Source organism: Anomalospiza imberbis, chromosome 2 (assembly GCF_031753505.1).
Source record: "Anomalospiza imberbis isolate Cuckoo-Finch-1a 21T00152 chromosome 2, ASM3175350v1, whole genome shotgun sequence".
NCBI classification, from domain to species: domain Eukaryota; kingdom Metazoa; phylum Chordata; class Aves; order Passeriformes; family Viduidae; genus Anomalospiza; species Anomalospiza imberbis.
In genome coordinates, this window is record NC_089682.1 from 48,624,837 (window position 1) to 48,639,638 (window position 14,802).

Consider the following 14,802-nt stretch of genomic DNA (forward strand, 5'->3'; position numbering starts at 1 on the left):
AAAGCTGAACCACACTGCTCGGGACCCTACTCAGGGATACAGAATCCACCACCTCTTTCACCACTCTCACAATGGAGGGTATTTTTCCTTATGCTCAATCCAAATTTCCTCACCTCAAACTTCTGACAATCACCTTATGCCTGTCCTTTCACTAGACTCCTCTAAAAGGAGTCTAGGTCCCTCTTCTTCATAATGATCCTACAGATAGTTGGGAGTCAACTGGTGCATCCCCTCAGCCTTCTCAGGTGAAACACAAGGAGCTCTCACAGCCTTTCCTGGTATGTCATGTGCTCTGACCCAACCCCTGGAGTGGTCTTCGACAGTGCTCCCTACAGTCCCTCTGTACGGGTATTCAGTCTCCCAAGCTCAGAGCAGGAAAACCTTTCTCTCAACCAGCTGTCTACACTCCTGCTCACCCAGCCCAGCCTACAGTTTGCTTTTGTGGCTACAAGGTCTTGCTGCTGAATTCTAGTCAACTTACAGCGCAGGTCTTCTCTCCAAAGCTGTTTTCTGCCTTTCTTTTTGTTAAACTTCTTGGGTTCGTGCTAGCCCATGTCAGCTTTCTCAAGTTCCTCTGAATGGCAGCTCCTGTAATCCACTACTTCCACCAATTCCGTGTCACCTTTGATTTGCTGAGAGTGCACTCCAACTTGTCATTTGTACCACCAATGAAAATATTAAACACTGGCACCAGTATCAGCCCCCAAGGAACACTGCCAATAACTCTCTGCCAGTTCAATGTTGGCTCAGCCAACTTTTCACACACTGCAAGTCTATCCAACAATCCATCTAGAGGGAATTCAGTTTGGCTCCAGGGATGCTAATGAAAGTATCAAAAAAACAAAGTCCTCTGCTCTCCTTTTGCCAACATGTTTCTCTCTCCATCACTTCTTCACACTGAGGAAGAATTCATTGTTAATTCATGTTTGGCTGTTTCCTGTCCTCTTGCTCTTCAAGTACCTAGAAGTGGCTTCCAGGAAGACCACTGCTGCAGTCTGCTCAGTGACCAAGCTGAGGTCAGTCAGCCTGCTGTTTCCCAGATGTTTTATTAGTACCTTAGAGCACAATGGAACACCTCAGAGTCTGATTTCTTCTGCGTGTATAATCCACAAGAATGATAACCCTGTTTCATTTGACCTGTGGTGACCTGAGATTACAACCATGCTACCTGTTTGCCAGCAATTCCAAATGCAGAAGAGCTGGAAATACTGGTATCTGGAGAAAAAGCAGCACAACTAGTTTGCCTCAACCCTTCCTGTTTCTTTCAAGAAGCTATCCAATACTACAAACCAAAGTTTGCAAACACCTCTGCCCCACTTAAAAAAAGAAAAAATCCATGAAATTTAAACATGGCAAGGTATTTTAATTGTGTTTGAAAATATGAGTCAAATTTAGTCCAAGATTTTCTTTACATTTACAATTTTTAAAAAGCTTTGTTTTCAATAGGGGGAAGAACAAGAAGTTACTGGGATTCTGAGGCAAGCTCTAAAAAAACCTCAGCAAGCAAGAGAACAAGAGGAAGCAAGTGACCTTCCTTATCAAATAATGTGGGGCACCCAATGAACAAAATCTAAAATCCAGATGCTTGCCATCTGGGGAGGTCTGCAGTGGACAGGTTATTCACAAGTCTGTTGTTCTAGGCTCAAGGGTTTAAACACAAACAAGTTTTCCCTGAAAGTCTAGGTCCCTGACAAGCTGGTAAGCAACTGGACAAACAACCACACATAATTTGCTCACAAAAACTTACCAGAAACAGTGAAGATTCCAAAGGATGTAAATAAGCTTGGACAGCACTTTCTTTCCAATCTAATCTTTAAAATAACTTGCTCTGTTTGCTACAGTTTGCAGTTTGGGAGAAAGCAGGTGGAAGGTCTTTGCAACACTCTAGAATTGCCATAGGATACATTAATTTGGCAGCAATCTCTGGGGCGCATGGGTCTTTCACACACCTTGAATGGTGACACAAAAAATCTCACTGCAAGAGACTCGTCAGCCCACTCAAGAATCAAACACTTGAAATCATCTGAGACAGTTCCTTCCATGAGTAGTCTAGATTTGCACTGGAACCTCTGCAGGAAGAAGGGATTTTTCTTTTCTTTTTGAAGAGATTTTAACTGGAGTGGCACTTTGGAACACAAAAAGCTCTCAAACATGGCTGTGGATCCTTGCTTATTAAAGGCTGGGCCCTTAATGAAGCCCTCTCAGAATGGGTGGATTTCATGCGTATGTGAACTCGAACACATACCCATCATTAAGCAGCAACTCAGAAACACTGAGTGACCCTTTGTCTTCATCTTCTGATGCCATTCACAATGCAATACTACTCTCAATGCTGGACCCTTTTTGTCATTTAATAAACAAATTAAAAAGAAAACAAATTCCATTAATAAAAAGGTTTTAAAATATGAACCAACAAACCACAACTCATTTAGGCTCTCATCACTCTTAAAAAAATTATCTCCATGTGTATCCAACATTTTGAAAAGACTGGGGAAACAGATGCGTTTCTCCTGAGTACTCTGGGTATCAATGATGGCCGGCTTCTGTACACAAGCACATACTTGTTCTGCAGCTTACTATTCCTTGTGCTCCTGGAATGAGTACATCCTACCACCTATGGTCATTATGTATGACCCAAATTCTTCGGCTGACGTAAACTGCAATGCTGTGGCAAAGGAAAGAAGCAGACTTAACTGTGGTTGTGCCAGGTTATTTGATCAATCCTACCTTCTTCACACTACTATATGAACTCAGAAGAAAGACTCCTTTAGTTCAGTGACTTCTAAGGACCTATTTTTCCATGATCAATATTAACACTGTCCTGAACTCTTATTGTTTGGGATGTTCACGAAGTTACAAGTTAACACTGCAGACAGCTTAAAAATTTCCTCCAGATAGGAAAATTTTTCCTCTGGAACATGAAAAGTGGAAGATGAATTCACACACCTGTGCTTCAACAACTTTTCTGTTTTTATTGCATCAGATTAAATGACTCATCCCAATCCACGACTAAAACTGGATTTGTGAAAACTGGCTCTTGGTAACTCTTTCTGATGTTGGCATTAAATACCTCAATTTGCTTTATATCAGAGTTAAATTATGACAAGTCAAACATTTGACTAAAGCTTAGGAAGTGCAAATGAGTTCTCATCATTGTAAACATTTTCAGTACAAGGGCAAAGCCAGCTCACAGGAAAAAATACACCACTTCCACAGTCAATTATCTTTAATTCACACTTCCGGTGCACAGGCCTGTCCCTGCAGGAGAAATCCAGAGACATAAGACAGCAAAGGCAGATTCCCAAAATGTAAAGGCAAAGTATTCAATATAAAACATTTACACGCTGAATATTTTCTTGAAAAGAAGGATGCTTCAGGACCACCCATGGCAAGAACAGCAAAAACCAGTCAGAAGGATGATTTAAGGAAAAAAAGCAAAAGAAAAAGAACTGTAGGAAAACATTTGACATAGGCATTCCTAGGAAACACTGAGTTCTGGAAAGAGAGCACTAACACATAAAACACAGGTTCCCTCTGCTGCCAAGTCCCATGGTCTGTGATTCAGCTCTCTGAGTGCATATGAAGATGTGTGAGTGAACATGAGAAGCGTGGAAAACAGTTGCCTTTTAATTTGGAGGTTTGTTGCTGTCAGGTATTCTTTTTTAATAATGCCTTGTACACCTCAAAAATACCAAAACTCATATTTCTCAACCAATGGTCAAAGAAGAAGTTGCTTCATGAAAAAAAATTCCAACAGTCTGGCTCCATCTGGGTGGTGAAAACTGCTCCTGTAGTTCTCCAGCAAAGAAAAACCAAAACAATAAACCTCCAGCCAACATAAAAAAGTCACTTCACAAGTAAGCTACACCTCAAACAAGAGTGGATAGTTAAGATTACAGGTAGGCTTTATGGGTTTTATCGTTCTATCTTTATAACCACAGAGAAACAAAGATGGAAATATTGTTTTTCTCAGGTCTTTTGATCACTACTGGGAATCTTTGCTGATTGTTTAACACATATAGAATGGAGTATTTGTGAATGCCTCCAAACTTTTAATGAGCTTTACAAACTGTATGATTATGCTTATGCAGACATTCCTAGATGGAAATACAGATATAGGTTTAGACAAGATATATCTACATCTAACTATGTATACAGGTCAGGTCATAAACCCAAGGTTTTACATCCAGCTGCTCTGCTACAGGAGAAGTGGCAGCTGCGCCCACAGACAAGTCAAAATATAGTTTACTGAAATGAACCTATCAATACAAAACTATTCATGTAAAGAGAATAATTGCTGATGAAATCCCTTCCTCTGCATTTAAGGAATGAATCTCTTTGAATAGAGGAGAATTTTCCATTTTTTTCTGTTGAGTGGTACAGCAATGTCATTGAGGTTTATCTTTTTAGTAACAATTTGTTGTACAGTCAGTTTTTAATTAAGGAATTGATCATGTCCAAGTAATGGTAAATGATACAATGAAGTCAAAGATCACAGTATAGTTCCTCTTTGCTGTAAATTTGGTTTGCTCAAATGTAGCAAATCTGCTTTCAGTTTTTCTTGAAACCTGATCAGACTCCCTTTTCTGTTTGCATTAGGAACCACAGGAGAGAGATTTAAACTACAGAGCAGAACAGTAACAGCCACCTTCCACCTTTTCACTTTCCTGCAGTGAATTCACTTGTTGCAGAAGGAAAACTATTTGCCCATCAACCCTCCCTCAAACTTTGCCTTGCTCAGAACATTCACCCATCACCTGGAACAGAGGGGAGCAGAAGCCAGATGGACACAACACTGACCACCCAGTGCTGATGAATAAAGAATGAGCAGCCCACAATGCACCCAAACAGTAACTGCCAAGTCTCCTTACCCCTGCTGTGTCCTTATGAATGCAGCTTTCTTTGAAAACACTCTGATCAATACAGCAGCTGCCATCTCAGCATTCCTTCATTCCCACTACTCCATGGCAGGTGAGTGGCTTTGTCACCCACATCTCTGCCTGCAGTTACCACGGGGCAAAACACACTGCTAGAGACAGCAGGACAGCTGAACAGCATCTCGAGCCCTTTCCTTCCCTGCACAAGGGACTGCAGGAAGCCGAGTGTGGGCAAACCTCCAATGTCCAAGAGGGACATCTGTTCAGCAGGGCTGACAAGTGCTTCCAGCTACAGCATCAACCTCGAGGCACTGGGGGTTTTTAAGCTGCAGATTCCTTTCCTCACTACATAACTCAGTGCTCTTCCTATGTCAGCAAAGTCAGCAGAGATTTCACTTGAAACAGCTTCAGCTGCCTTCAGAGCAATGCCAAGCTTGGGGCCATATATGTCCCCATTTGCTCCACAAAGCCCACTCTCAGTGCACTGCCAGCCTTCTCTCCAAGGGCTTAAAGCTAGGGCTTCGGCACACCTTTCCATCTGCAAGGCTCACACCTGCAACAATAGTGAACTGACTCCAAAGCAGTCTAAAATCATCAGGATTTATTTTGCGTAAGATCAGGTTTTATTATGCAAAAGAAGATGCATAATAAATAAGAAAAAAAAAAAATCCAACAAAAACTAAACAAAAATGCCCCACCCCAAAACAAAAAAGGCCCTAAAGACTAACTCCTTCCAGGTATTATTTAGATGTTTGCTCCGAGATTGATACAAGAGTGTCTGTGGAGAGGGGGGATGTGACAGCAGATGTATTGGACAGCACAGCTTGGAGATCACCTTTTTTGTAACAAAAGCCGCCATCAGTTACTGCTATGCAAGTAACAGCACACTGCGTATGCTCGTATCTGCAAGTACTCAGAACAACTCCAGAGGCTGTGTCCTGAAGTCCTAAAATCTTGTTAGGTCTTTGTGCTACAGAGCATTGTAGACTTGAATTTAATGTGTTCAACTTCGGAGACATCTTTAGAAATCAATGTGATGCAGGAGAAAATATCTCCTTATTAAAATGGCTGTGCTTTTAAGTAATTAGGCTTTTTCCTAGACATTAATTAAAAGATGACAGTACCCTCATAGACAATATTATAAACAAGCTGAGTGTGGTAGTGTTGTGGTTTGACATGGAAGTGAATTCTTTCAGGAAGTTGGGTCAAACCAATCAGTGGTCAAGTTTGGATATTGGCACCTAAAGTGACCACTGAGGGTGTGGATACGCCTCTGAGAACACAGGGGGTTAAAAGCAAAAACTCCTAAGAGCTCGCTCTTTTTGGTTCCGGTCAGGGTGCTGTGCAGATCTCCCCTGCCCAGCCATGGGGCTGGGTGGGGGAGGGGGAGCCATGAGGCCTGGTCGAGGTGAGCTGAGGGGTGGAAGGACTGGAACCGAGCCAGCTCCTGTGGACGGAAGGGTGGAGAGAAGCGGAGATGTCTTTGTCGTCCCCCCGCAGAGGGATGAGATAGAGAGTCTGGACGGCACCTGTAACTTTGCTGGCGGAGGAGAAGGAGAAGGGGGAAGGCGCCCAGCCTTGGCCTTGAGAATCGGCTGCTGGGCAGAGATTTCAGCCATCCAGGGAGTCTGAACTTTTAACCCTTTCCTGGGAAATGAAGACTTTGTAAAATATTACTCCTCCTTGATTTGAAATAGAAGAGAGACAGTCTGGGATCTGAGATGATGGAAGAGGAAATTTTTGAGTTGGAAGGAGATGATGGAGTGGCTTGTGGCTGGACTTTTCTTGTTAGCCATAGACTGAACCCAATTCTCCTGACAGAAGCTGCACTTAGGGGGGTGCGTTGGTGAGCCAAGAGACTTGTTTCAGTGATTACCAACAGAAGAGTGGAGAGAACAGAGGAGAGTTGAAGAAGGTGTGGAGAGGCCCTCTATCTTTGAGGAAGAAGAAGAGGAGAAGAAGACCTCTGTTCTTGGACCCTCGGTCCCAGGGGAAAATGGGGGGGACTGTAGTCCCGAGATGAGAAACTGAACTGTTGTCTCTTTTGGTCCATGGCAAAGCATCCTTAAAGGAGCCCTATGAGCAGTCTGTCCATGCACGGTGGTGAGAGCACTGTGACATGGAAAGGAGAGTGTCACACTGGCAGATTTTTCTCCGGGCGGTTGCCATGTGTGACATGGAAACACAAGGGTGGCAACTGTGTTTCCTGGGGGGGGTCTGTGGCACAGGAGAGACTCCTGTCTCCCTTGAAGGACTGAGTATTTGAATATCCGAAGGGTGCAACTTGATCAGGATCCTGGGTGGTGTCTCACTGTTGGATTTGTTTGGAAATTAGGTGGGAGGAGGAGAGGTGTTTTGGAAAGTCTTCATCCAGGATTTAGTGTTTGTAGTTTTTTAGTAGTAGTAGATTAATAAAGTTCTTTTCTTTGTTATTAAGCTTGGGCCTGCTCTGCTCTGTTGCTGATCACATCTCACAGCAATTATTTAGGAAGGTGTATTTTTCATGAGGGTGCTGGCATTGTGCCAGTGTCAAACCATGACAGGTAATCATCACATACAAAAACCCAGACCCACAAAACCACCTCTCTGGAGAAGAGAAGCAATCAAACCAAACAAAAATCCCAGGTTACTTTCATTTCCACCTCCCTATCTTGTTTTGCTAAGGAAGCCCAAAAGTCTCTATTATGATACCAGAGAAACCATATATAAATATATATGGCTACACCAAGCTTAGACTCAAAGCTAATTTAAATCAGCATACGTGAGAGGTAGGAATACAGACCATTACTGAACTACTGACACCTTTGTATTTAAAGGGTTTTCTTATTCATCCTCAGACAATTTGAGATTGTGTCTTCCCTGCTTCACGGAAAAGCACCCTTCACAATGCAGATAATGACCTACAATACCTATACCAGGTTATGGAAATAAAATCTTATAGAAGGAGAAAGATCCAGAAAGAGGAAAAGCAAACTGACACATTACATAATGCTTGAACACCTCTACTGAATCACTCTATGACTTCATAGTGGAGCAGCTCTTCACCACAAAGAGTCCCCAGCAAAGCCGAAGATAAATAAAATAGGTAAGTCAGGATAAATAAAATAAATACATTCAGGTTTGTAATTTCACATTTTGTAAACTCTAATTGAGCATCTTGTATGCATTCTTATCGCTTTGAATGGGTGTTCAGTGAAGAAAGACTGATTTTGCTGTTTTTTTAAGTGCTACCTGAAAAAGTTCTAATGCAGTTCTTATTGCTTTGCACAATAAAAGCATACTGAAATGCAGTGTTTTAAAATGGTCTCATTGGAGAAAGTATAAAGTGAGTAATTTGCCAGAAATCACACTGTCTACTCTGCTATGTTATATATACATTGAAATTACTAAATCAGAACAGCTGGGATACACTTTAACATGGACAACTTCTGCATTTTGTACCTCTATCAAACTTATTTTACTGTATACACATATTTACAAGAGCCAGGAGAGGGGAATTTTACACTTGGAGAGAGAGACTCTTCTGAATTATGAATTGCTTTATGACATTAAATCCTAACAAGATGCATCTCAGAAGAGCATTTATGCTGGAACCTGCTAGAGCTCAGTCTTAAGATGCACTATATGCAAGCTCTGTATCAGATTAGAAAGCAATTACATCACTCAGTGAGTGTTTGGTATTTGACATTTTGCTTTCTCTGGACTACCTGTGTCACATAACTTTTCACAGGCCATTACAGAAATTCACATCAGCAAAGAGAATTTCCTACTTTTTAGGCTACAGAAGTTATCTTACATATACAAAAACAAGCCCTTATTTACACAGGAACAGTTAACTAAAATTAACTCAGATGTTTTCAGTTCTTATTTCAGGTGAACTTGTTTACTCTCAGATAGCTTAGGCTGGTTCCTCAACACCACAAAGCTCAGAGGATGCCAGAGAAATACAGCTGTACCAAACGTTGGAATTTAAATCCTTGGCATGTGACTGTCAGCGTGTCACAAAAACTGGGCTGATTTCTGATCAAAGAATTCACAAAGCTGAAGCCTTGTAAGACAAATAATTTAGAGAGTTCACTACTTTGATTTAGGTTAAATGGATTTATGAGCTTAGAAACAGGACTAAGTTACTGTAATTTGAGCAGCTGAGCTGTGTAGCTGACTATACATGTGAACTTTGGCCTACAGCAAAAGCCAGGTCAAGTACATTTTTCCCTTATGAAATGAAGAAAATCCAAATGATAGGAGATTTGAATGGAGAAAATTCCAAGAAAGGGGATTTATGACGTCTACTCACTTCACCTCACCAATGGGACAACAGCACTCCCAGCAGAAGCTGCAGATACCCAATCAACAAAACATCCTTATCCCATGATCTGCTGCAAGGTCCATCCCACAGGAGCACCAGACTGGTGCTCACACCGTAACACCCACCAGGTGTCCACATTCCAGAGAGCACTGACCTTGCATCTGAATGCAAGATGAAAAAAAAATGTATACAGTAAAAACCTTCATATGTATGTTATCTTTTATAAATATATACAAACATATAACCTGAACAAACAAGAGACCACAACAGAAGGAAATGTGGAAGCTTTCTGTGAAATCTTTCATACTGCTACTTTGTAGAGGCACATTTGGGGTGGGGGGGCGACCCCCCGGGGGTGTCCCCGGGGGGCCCCCCAAGGCTGTGAGTTCGCTGGTAGCAGCAGGCAGGCAAGGAGACTCCACATGGCTTCTGAGGGTGCTAATTAGATGAGGGTTTATTGGGGGTCCTACCCCCGGGAGGCAGCATGGTTTCTGAGGGAGAGGGGGGGAAAGAGGAGGGGGAGAGAGGGGCTGAGCGGGCACCAGCCAGGAGAGCTGGCAAAGAGAGCGAGCAAAATGTCTCCCAGCACACTTAACAGGGAGATTCAAAGTGGGCGCGGAACAGAGTGGGCCAATGGGATTACAGACACAGGATACTGCAGGGGAGGATCACAGGCTTGGAATAACCATACATTTTCCAGGGGTGAGACAGAGCATACCATTTAACTAAAATATAACACCACACTACTTCATAGTTCACAAGACGCATTTTCTTGTTAAATTTTTTTATTTGCAACAGCAACCTACATGTTATCAAAGTATATATATATACATATATATACATATATATATATATAAATAAATCAATACACTGATGTCTAACTAATAATAATTAGTGTGATGTCACACTAATAATGTGAAGCATTTTGACTTCAGCATGGACACACATATACCCTCTTATTATTCTGAACTGTTTCAAAATCTCATCTGGATTTATTTAACTACATACATTCAGTGGAATCTTCCAACATAAAATTCTGCACTGCCATCCTTTCCCTCAGTAGGCACGCCTAGAAGCAGCGATGCAAAGCTGCCATTTGCTGACTCAGCAGACAGGCTCCCTGTCAGCGCACTGTTTAACAACACAGAGTCCTGTTAGTTCCCAGTCCTACTCTCGGCCCCAGCCAACAGAACAACAAGAAGATAAACAGATCACAGCTCCAGCTCTGCGTCACCAAAGCTGCCCACCAGGTTTTGTCTGCAAGACCAGTTTCTTGGCATGTGACCCGTTTCCCTTTCTTCCACACTGAGCACAACAGGCTAGCAGAGCTGCCAGACAAGGCAGAATCAGGCTTAAAATTAACTTTATCAATCACAGTAAAACCGTACGAAGAACCCAATTAACTCTGCTCCCCCAAGCTGAATTGTTCAGGACAAACAATGCACGTTCCTTTCATTCTTCCAGCTTTTGCATTCAGCAGATTTGTCACAGAAACCCTATCACCAGCCTACAGCCAAACCTGTCTTTTTTTTTTTTAACCTGATTTTTGCCAAGAATTCCTTAACATTCTCTTCCACCTCCCACCAATGTGCTTCTGTAGTTACTCCACACACCAGCTACCTTCAAGACACATTTCTAGTTTTGCAGATGCATTTTGGTGGAATGGACAGACAGGTGTCCAAAACCACTGCAGCATTCCTATGTGTGGCTCTATAACCATGGCATTTATTAGCCAAAAGTAACTGTGATTCCAGGTGGTTAGTGCTTGGGAGTACAATATATCTTTTGAGGTCTGCTATATTCAGCTCAATGGGATCCTTATCTTGATGTGATTTTCTTTTAATGCCAAAAATAAATTGGAAATGAATACATTCTTATATCAGAAAGAAAGAAATAAAATTATAAATCTTCCCCATCGTTTTGTTTTTAAATCATTTGACAGATTTCAGTATTAAAAAATTAAAGCTATTTTACAAGAGACTGGAAAACAGTACAATGAAAAATGATGACTATTAATTCTTCTTAATCCTACAGAACACTAGTAGATACTGAATGACAATGCATGAGGGGAAGAAGGAAAGAAACGTAAAAAAAAGTTTAAATCTCTCTGAACAAAATATTGAAGCAAAAAGCAAACAACATCCAGAACACTAAACCAGAAAACTTCCACCCCAAAAGCCATAGCACATCAAAACACTCAACATTAAAATAGTTTTTTCTACATTGCACCTGTCAGCTTCTAAAATCAACTAGAGTGACTGCATCTATTTTCACACCTTGTGATTAACCAAATTATAAAAGGTAATCTAAATAATGGGCACTGGATATTAAAAAATATCTATGTACAGACATCTTCAATTTAACATTAAATAATTATTTTACCCCTAAACATGCTGTTCCAGTATCAGTCAACAGCTTTGCAGTCTCTTCTTTACTGGCATACAAAAATAAAATCTCAAAACTATCTTCAACTTTTATTGGACTGATTCCCAACAGAAGTCCTAAAGCCGAAAAAAATGTGAAAAACTTGCACCCTGGGCAGTTTGAGAATCTGGAAAAGCACAGAAATGTGTAAAAATAAAAGGAAGAAAAAATATTCTACTAGTTAGTGCAGATAAGACTTGTATTTCAGAAGGTCTACATTTACCCCCATTGTTGTGAACATTTTAGAAGACTTTATGGATACCCTCTATCAGGCTTTCCATTAAAGCCATCCACAGTGAGAGCAGCAGGATTAACCCATATGTAGAAAGATTAGAATCAACGTAAATGACCAGAAAAGAAAACAATCCTTCTCCAAATGTACCTGGTGCATTTGTATCCATACACATTTTCAATGTATCAGCTCTGGCAGAGTCAATAGTCTCCCTGAAAAACACCACCTGAGCAAGATTTCTTTTTCAAACTAATTGGAAGGAACATAGGGACTCTCAAAGTAAAGCTGCATTCTTCACAACCCCTTCTCCAGTCCAATTTTGTTTCAAAATGTGAAGCACTGCATTTAAATTAAAGAAATTAAAGATATACTAGATATGATTGCAAGTCCACAAAGATGCATTCAAAACTAGACTTAAAAGAGCTGGTTTCAGGTAAAAATAATCCTAGTTGGTTTTGTTGTTTTATCTCAGGAATACATCATTAAAACTATACTATGATACTGAGTTTTACAAACAGATTACATAAACTTGCAATAAATGTGTAGATTTGTAATGCTTTTGGGTTATTTGATAATTTTGATCAGAGTGTGCCTTCAGTACATTTACATTCCTATCCTCCTTCTTCAGGTTCATGGAAAGAGGTAAAAGATCAACTCTGAAGCCCTCACATACATTTGGGTGCAACAACCAGGAAGCGTGCTGGGATGGGAGCTTCATCTTCCTGTGGATCAGGTAGCAGTTTGCTGGCAAGAAGACAGGTAGCCCATATGCCTACATAAGGCCTCCTGGCTTTCCCAAAACCTTTTCCCATTTAGATTTATGAAAACAGATCTGTTTGGATGCTGCTTAGTGACAATGCCAACTCTTAAAAAACAGCTGTATGAGGAAAATCTTTCTAACACAGGAATCTTTAAGTAAGTGTGCCTGTCAACAGGCACCACTTTAGAGTCTTTCCCAAATTCTGGATCTTATTATGCAAGTTTGTTATGTTTGGTGCTGCAGGTCACATTGACTTTTCCTGTAAAAACTGAGAGGCCATGGAAGATTGAACATAGCACTGGAGGTGTTGAAAGGGTTCTACTCCATCATCTATCTAGTTGGCAACCCAGGACACACATCCTATTCCAGCTTTCTGAAAAACCTGTTAACTACCCTGTGAAGAGTCACAGTAATGCAGCACATAAGGAGCATTAGGCATCAGGTAGGGATTATTATTCCCCAGTGCCAAGTCAAACATTTGTTTCTGTACTATACAGCAGAAATCAGCCTTAAGTTCACTGCACAAGTAGCTGTTTATGATGTAAAAAATTCATTGCTTAGGTAATCAAAATTAGTTGCACCGTATTAGCGAGCAGCCAGTTACAAACCACCTGAAAACAAATCAAACTTCCAAAGGGTGAAAAACATCCCCATTTTTTTTTAGGAAGTGCTGATATCTTAGGTGCCTACTTGCTTTGTGCAATCACTCAGAGGGGCAAATATTTATATTAATATGTGGTAACTGAAAGCGTCTGTAAGAGTATGTAAGAACTTTCTCCCCACCTCATAAAAGACATTTACCGATACCACAGAGCTGTTTTTTAAACAATACTATTAACTGGAATGCTGACAGAAAACCAAAGCCATGACTGAAGCCAGCTGAGACAGCTGAAGCACCGCATTGTTTCCCCCTCCATCAATATCACACACAGACCAACTCAACCATTATCATCCATCAGCCCTGCCTCTATTCCTCAGCATGAGTTCCAACACCATGAGTATCTCCAGAGCACTGAAGCAAACAGGATGATCATGATTGCATTGAGAGATTGATGCAGCAGCTTGTCATGACCCTGACAATGATTTCAGTAATTACTGCTTTTTCATTAAGAGTTTCAGAAAAGTTGCTTTTACTCGAAAATAGAGTCAAGCTACTTAGGAATGGATGCTGCTTCCTAAAATGTGTCCTTTAGTACCTGTGAGTGTGTAAGAAGGACTGGAGTACCTATGATGTCTTCATGGGCTGGGAAATATGCCAGTGGAGCCCCAGAAGATGCCCATCCTTCTGGAGCAGTATCTGGACAGTAGTCAGACCACCGGGATGGGCAGTTGATAGCAGGGGAAAGGAAAGTGAATGCCACCCTTCCCAGCAGTGCACTTACACCCTGCCTCCCCACTTCCTGTTGTCACCAACTCACAAGCGTTAATATTTGGGCTCCATTTCAAATACACAAGTCAGCCCTGAGGTCAACAGAAGGGAGCTTTGGTGGAAGCTAGGCCTACATGTAAATATTCTGAAGATCAAAACTTAAGAGCTGTGGCCTTTGAGCTCCCACTTGCTGAGCACTCCTACAGACCTTGTGAAACTTTCATGAGGTGGGTTGCACACAGGAGTCCTTTGCCATGCAAGCTGATTTTTTAGAATCTGACTTTCAGCAAAAGGTGCTAGCCAAAAATAGTAAGTATTATTAGTAGCAATATTTTAAAAAGGATAAAGACCGTGGGATGAAGAACAGATTGATTTTGTCTTGGGAAAAAAAAAAATCTGGAAAGCAAACTTATTTTTCCTTGACAAAGCCTCTGATTAAGGGTAGAAAGTAAGGGAAAACTGGTTGCAAAAATCCTGATTTCACAGAGGCTGCTCCAGAGATGCAGTCAGAGGGGAGCACAGCACATGATATTCTTAAATATCACATCTTGGTGTGCAGCCAGGAAAGAGATATGCAGAAGCCAAAACACAGCACGCTAGAAGTTGCCTAAAGGCAACTCTAACAGGGTTTCAAAGTGGTTCCAAAACTCCAACAGGAGAAACTACCTTTGCTCTATGGGCCCAATCACAGGTAGCAAACCACACAGCTGAGCAAGCTGTTATCGCTGCTGCTCAAATGGAAATTGATTAAGTTTTCTTTAGAGGTGCTCACTGAAGAATACAAGCCTGCACTTTAAGACCAGGCACAGCCATGAAGGTTTTTTTGTGATT

General features: G+C 41.3%; 1 protein-coding gene across 7 annotated transcripts in view; it reads right to left on the reverse strand.

Moving 5' to 3' along the window:
- Positions 1-14,802, reverse strand: part of BBX (BBX high mobility group box domain containing) — a 138,397-nt gene that overhangs the window by 68,122 nt on the left and 55,473 nt on the right. Inside the window, exon 1 of one of the 7 annotated variants that reach the window (XM_068180844.1) lies at positions 11,569-11,592. The exons of the other annotated variants lie outside the window; for them this stretch is intronic. The gene's annotated coding sequence lies outside the window, so the exon portion shown is untranslated. Of the gene's footprint in view, positions 1-11,568; positions 11,593-14,802 lie in introns of those variants that run through there. 7 annotated transcript variants of the gene reach the window in all.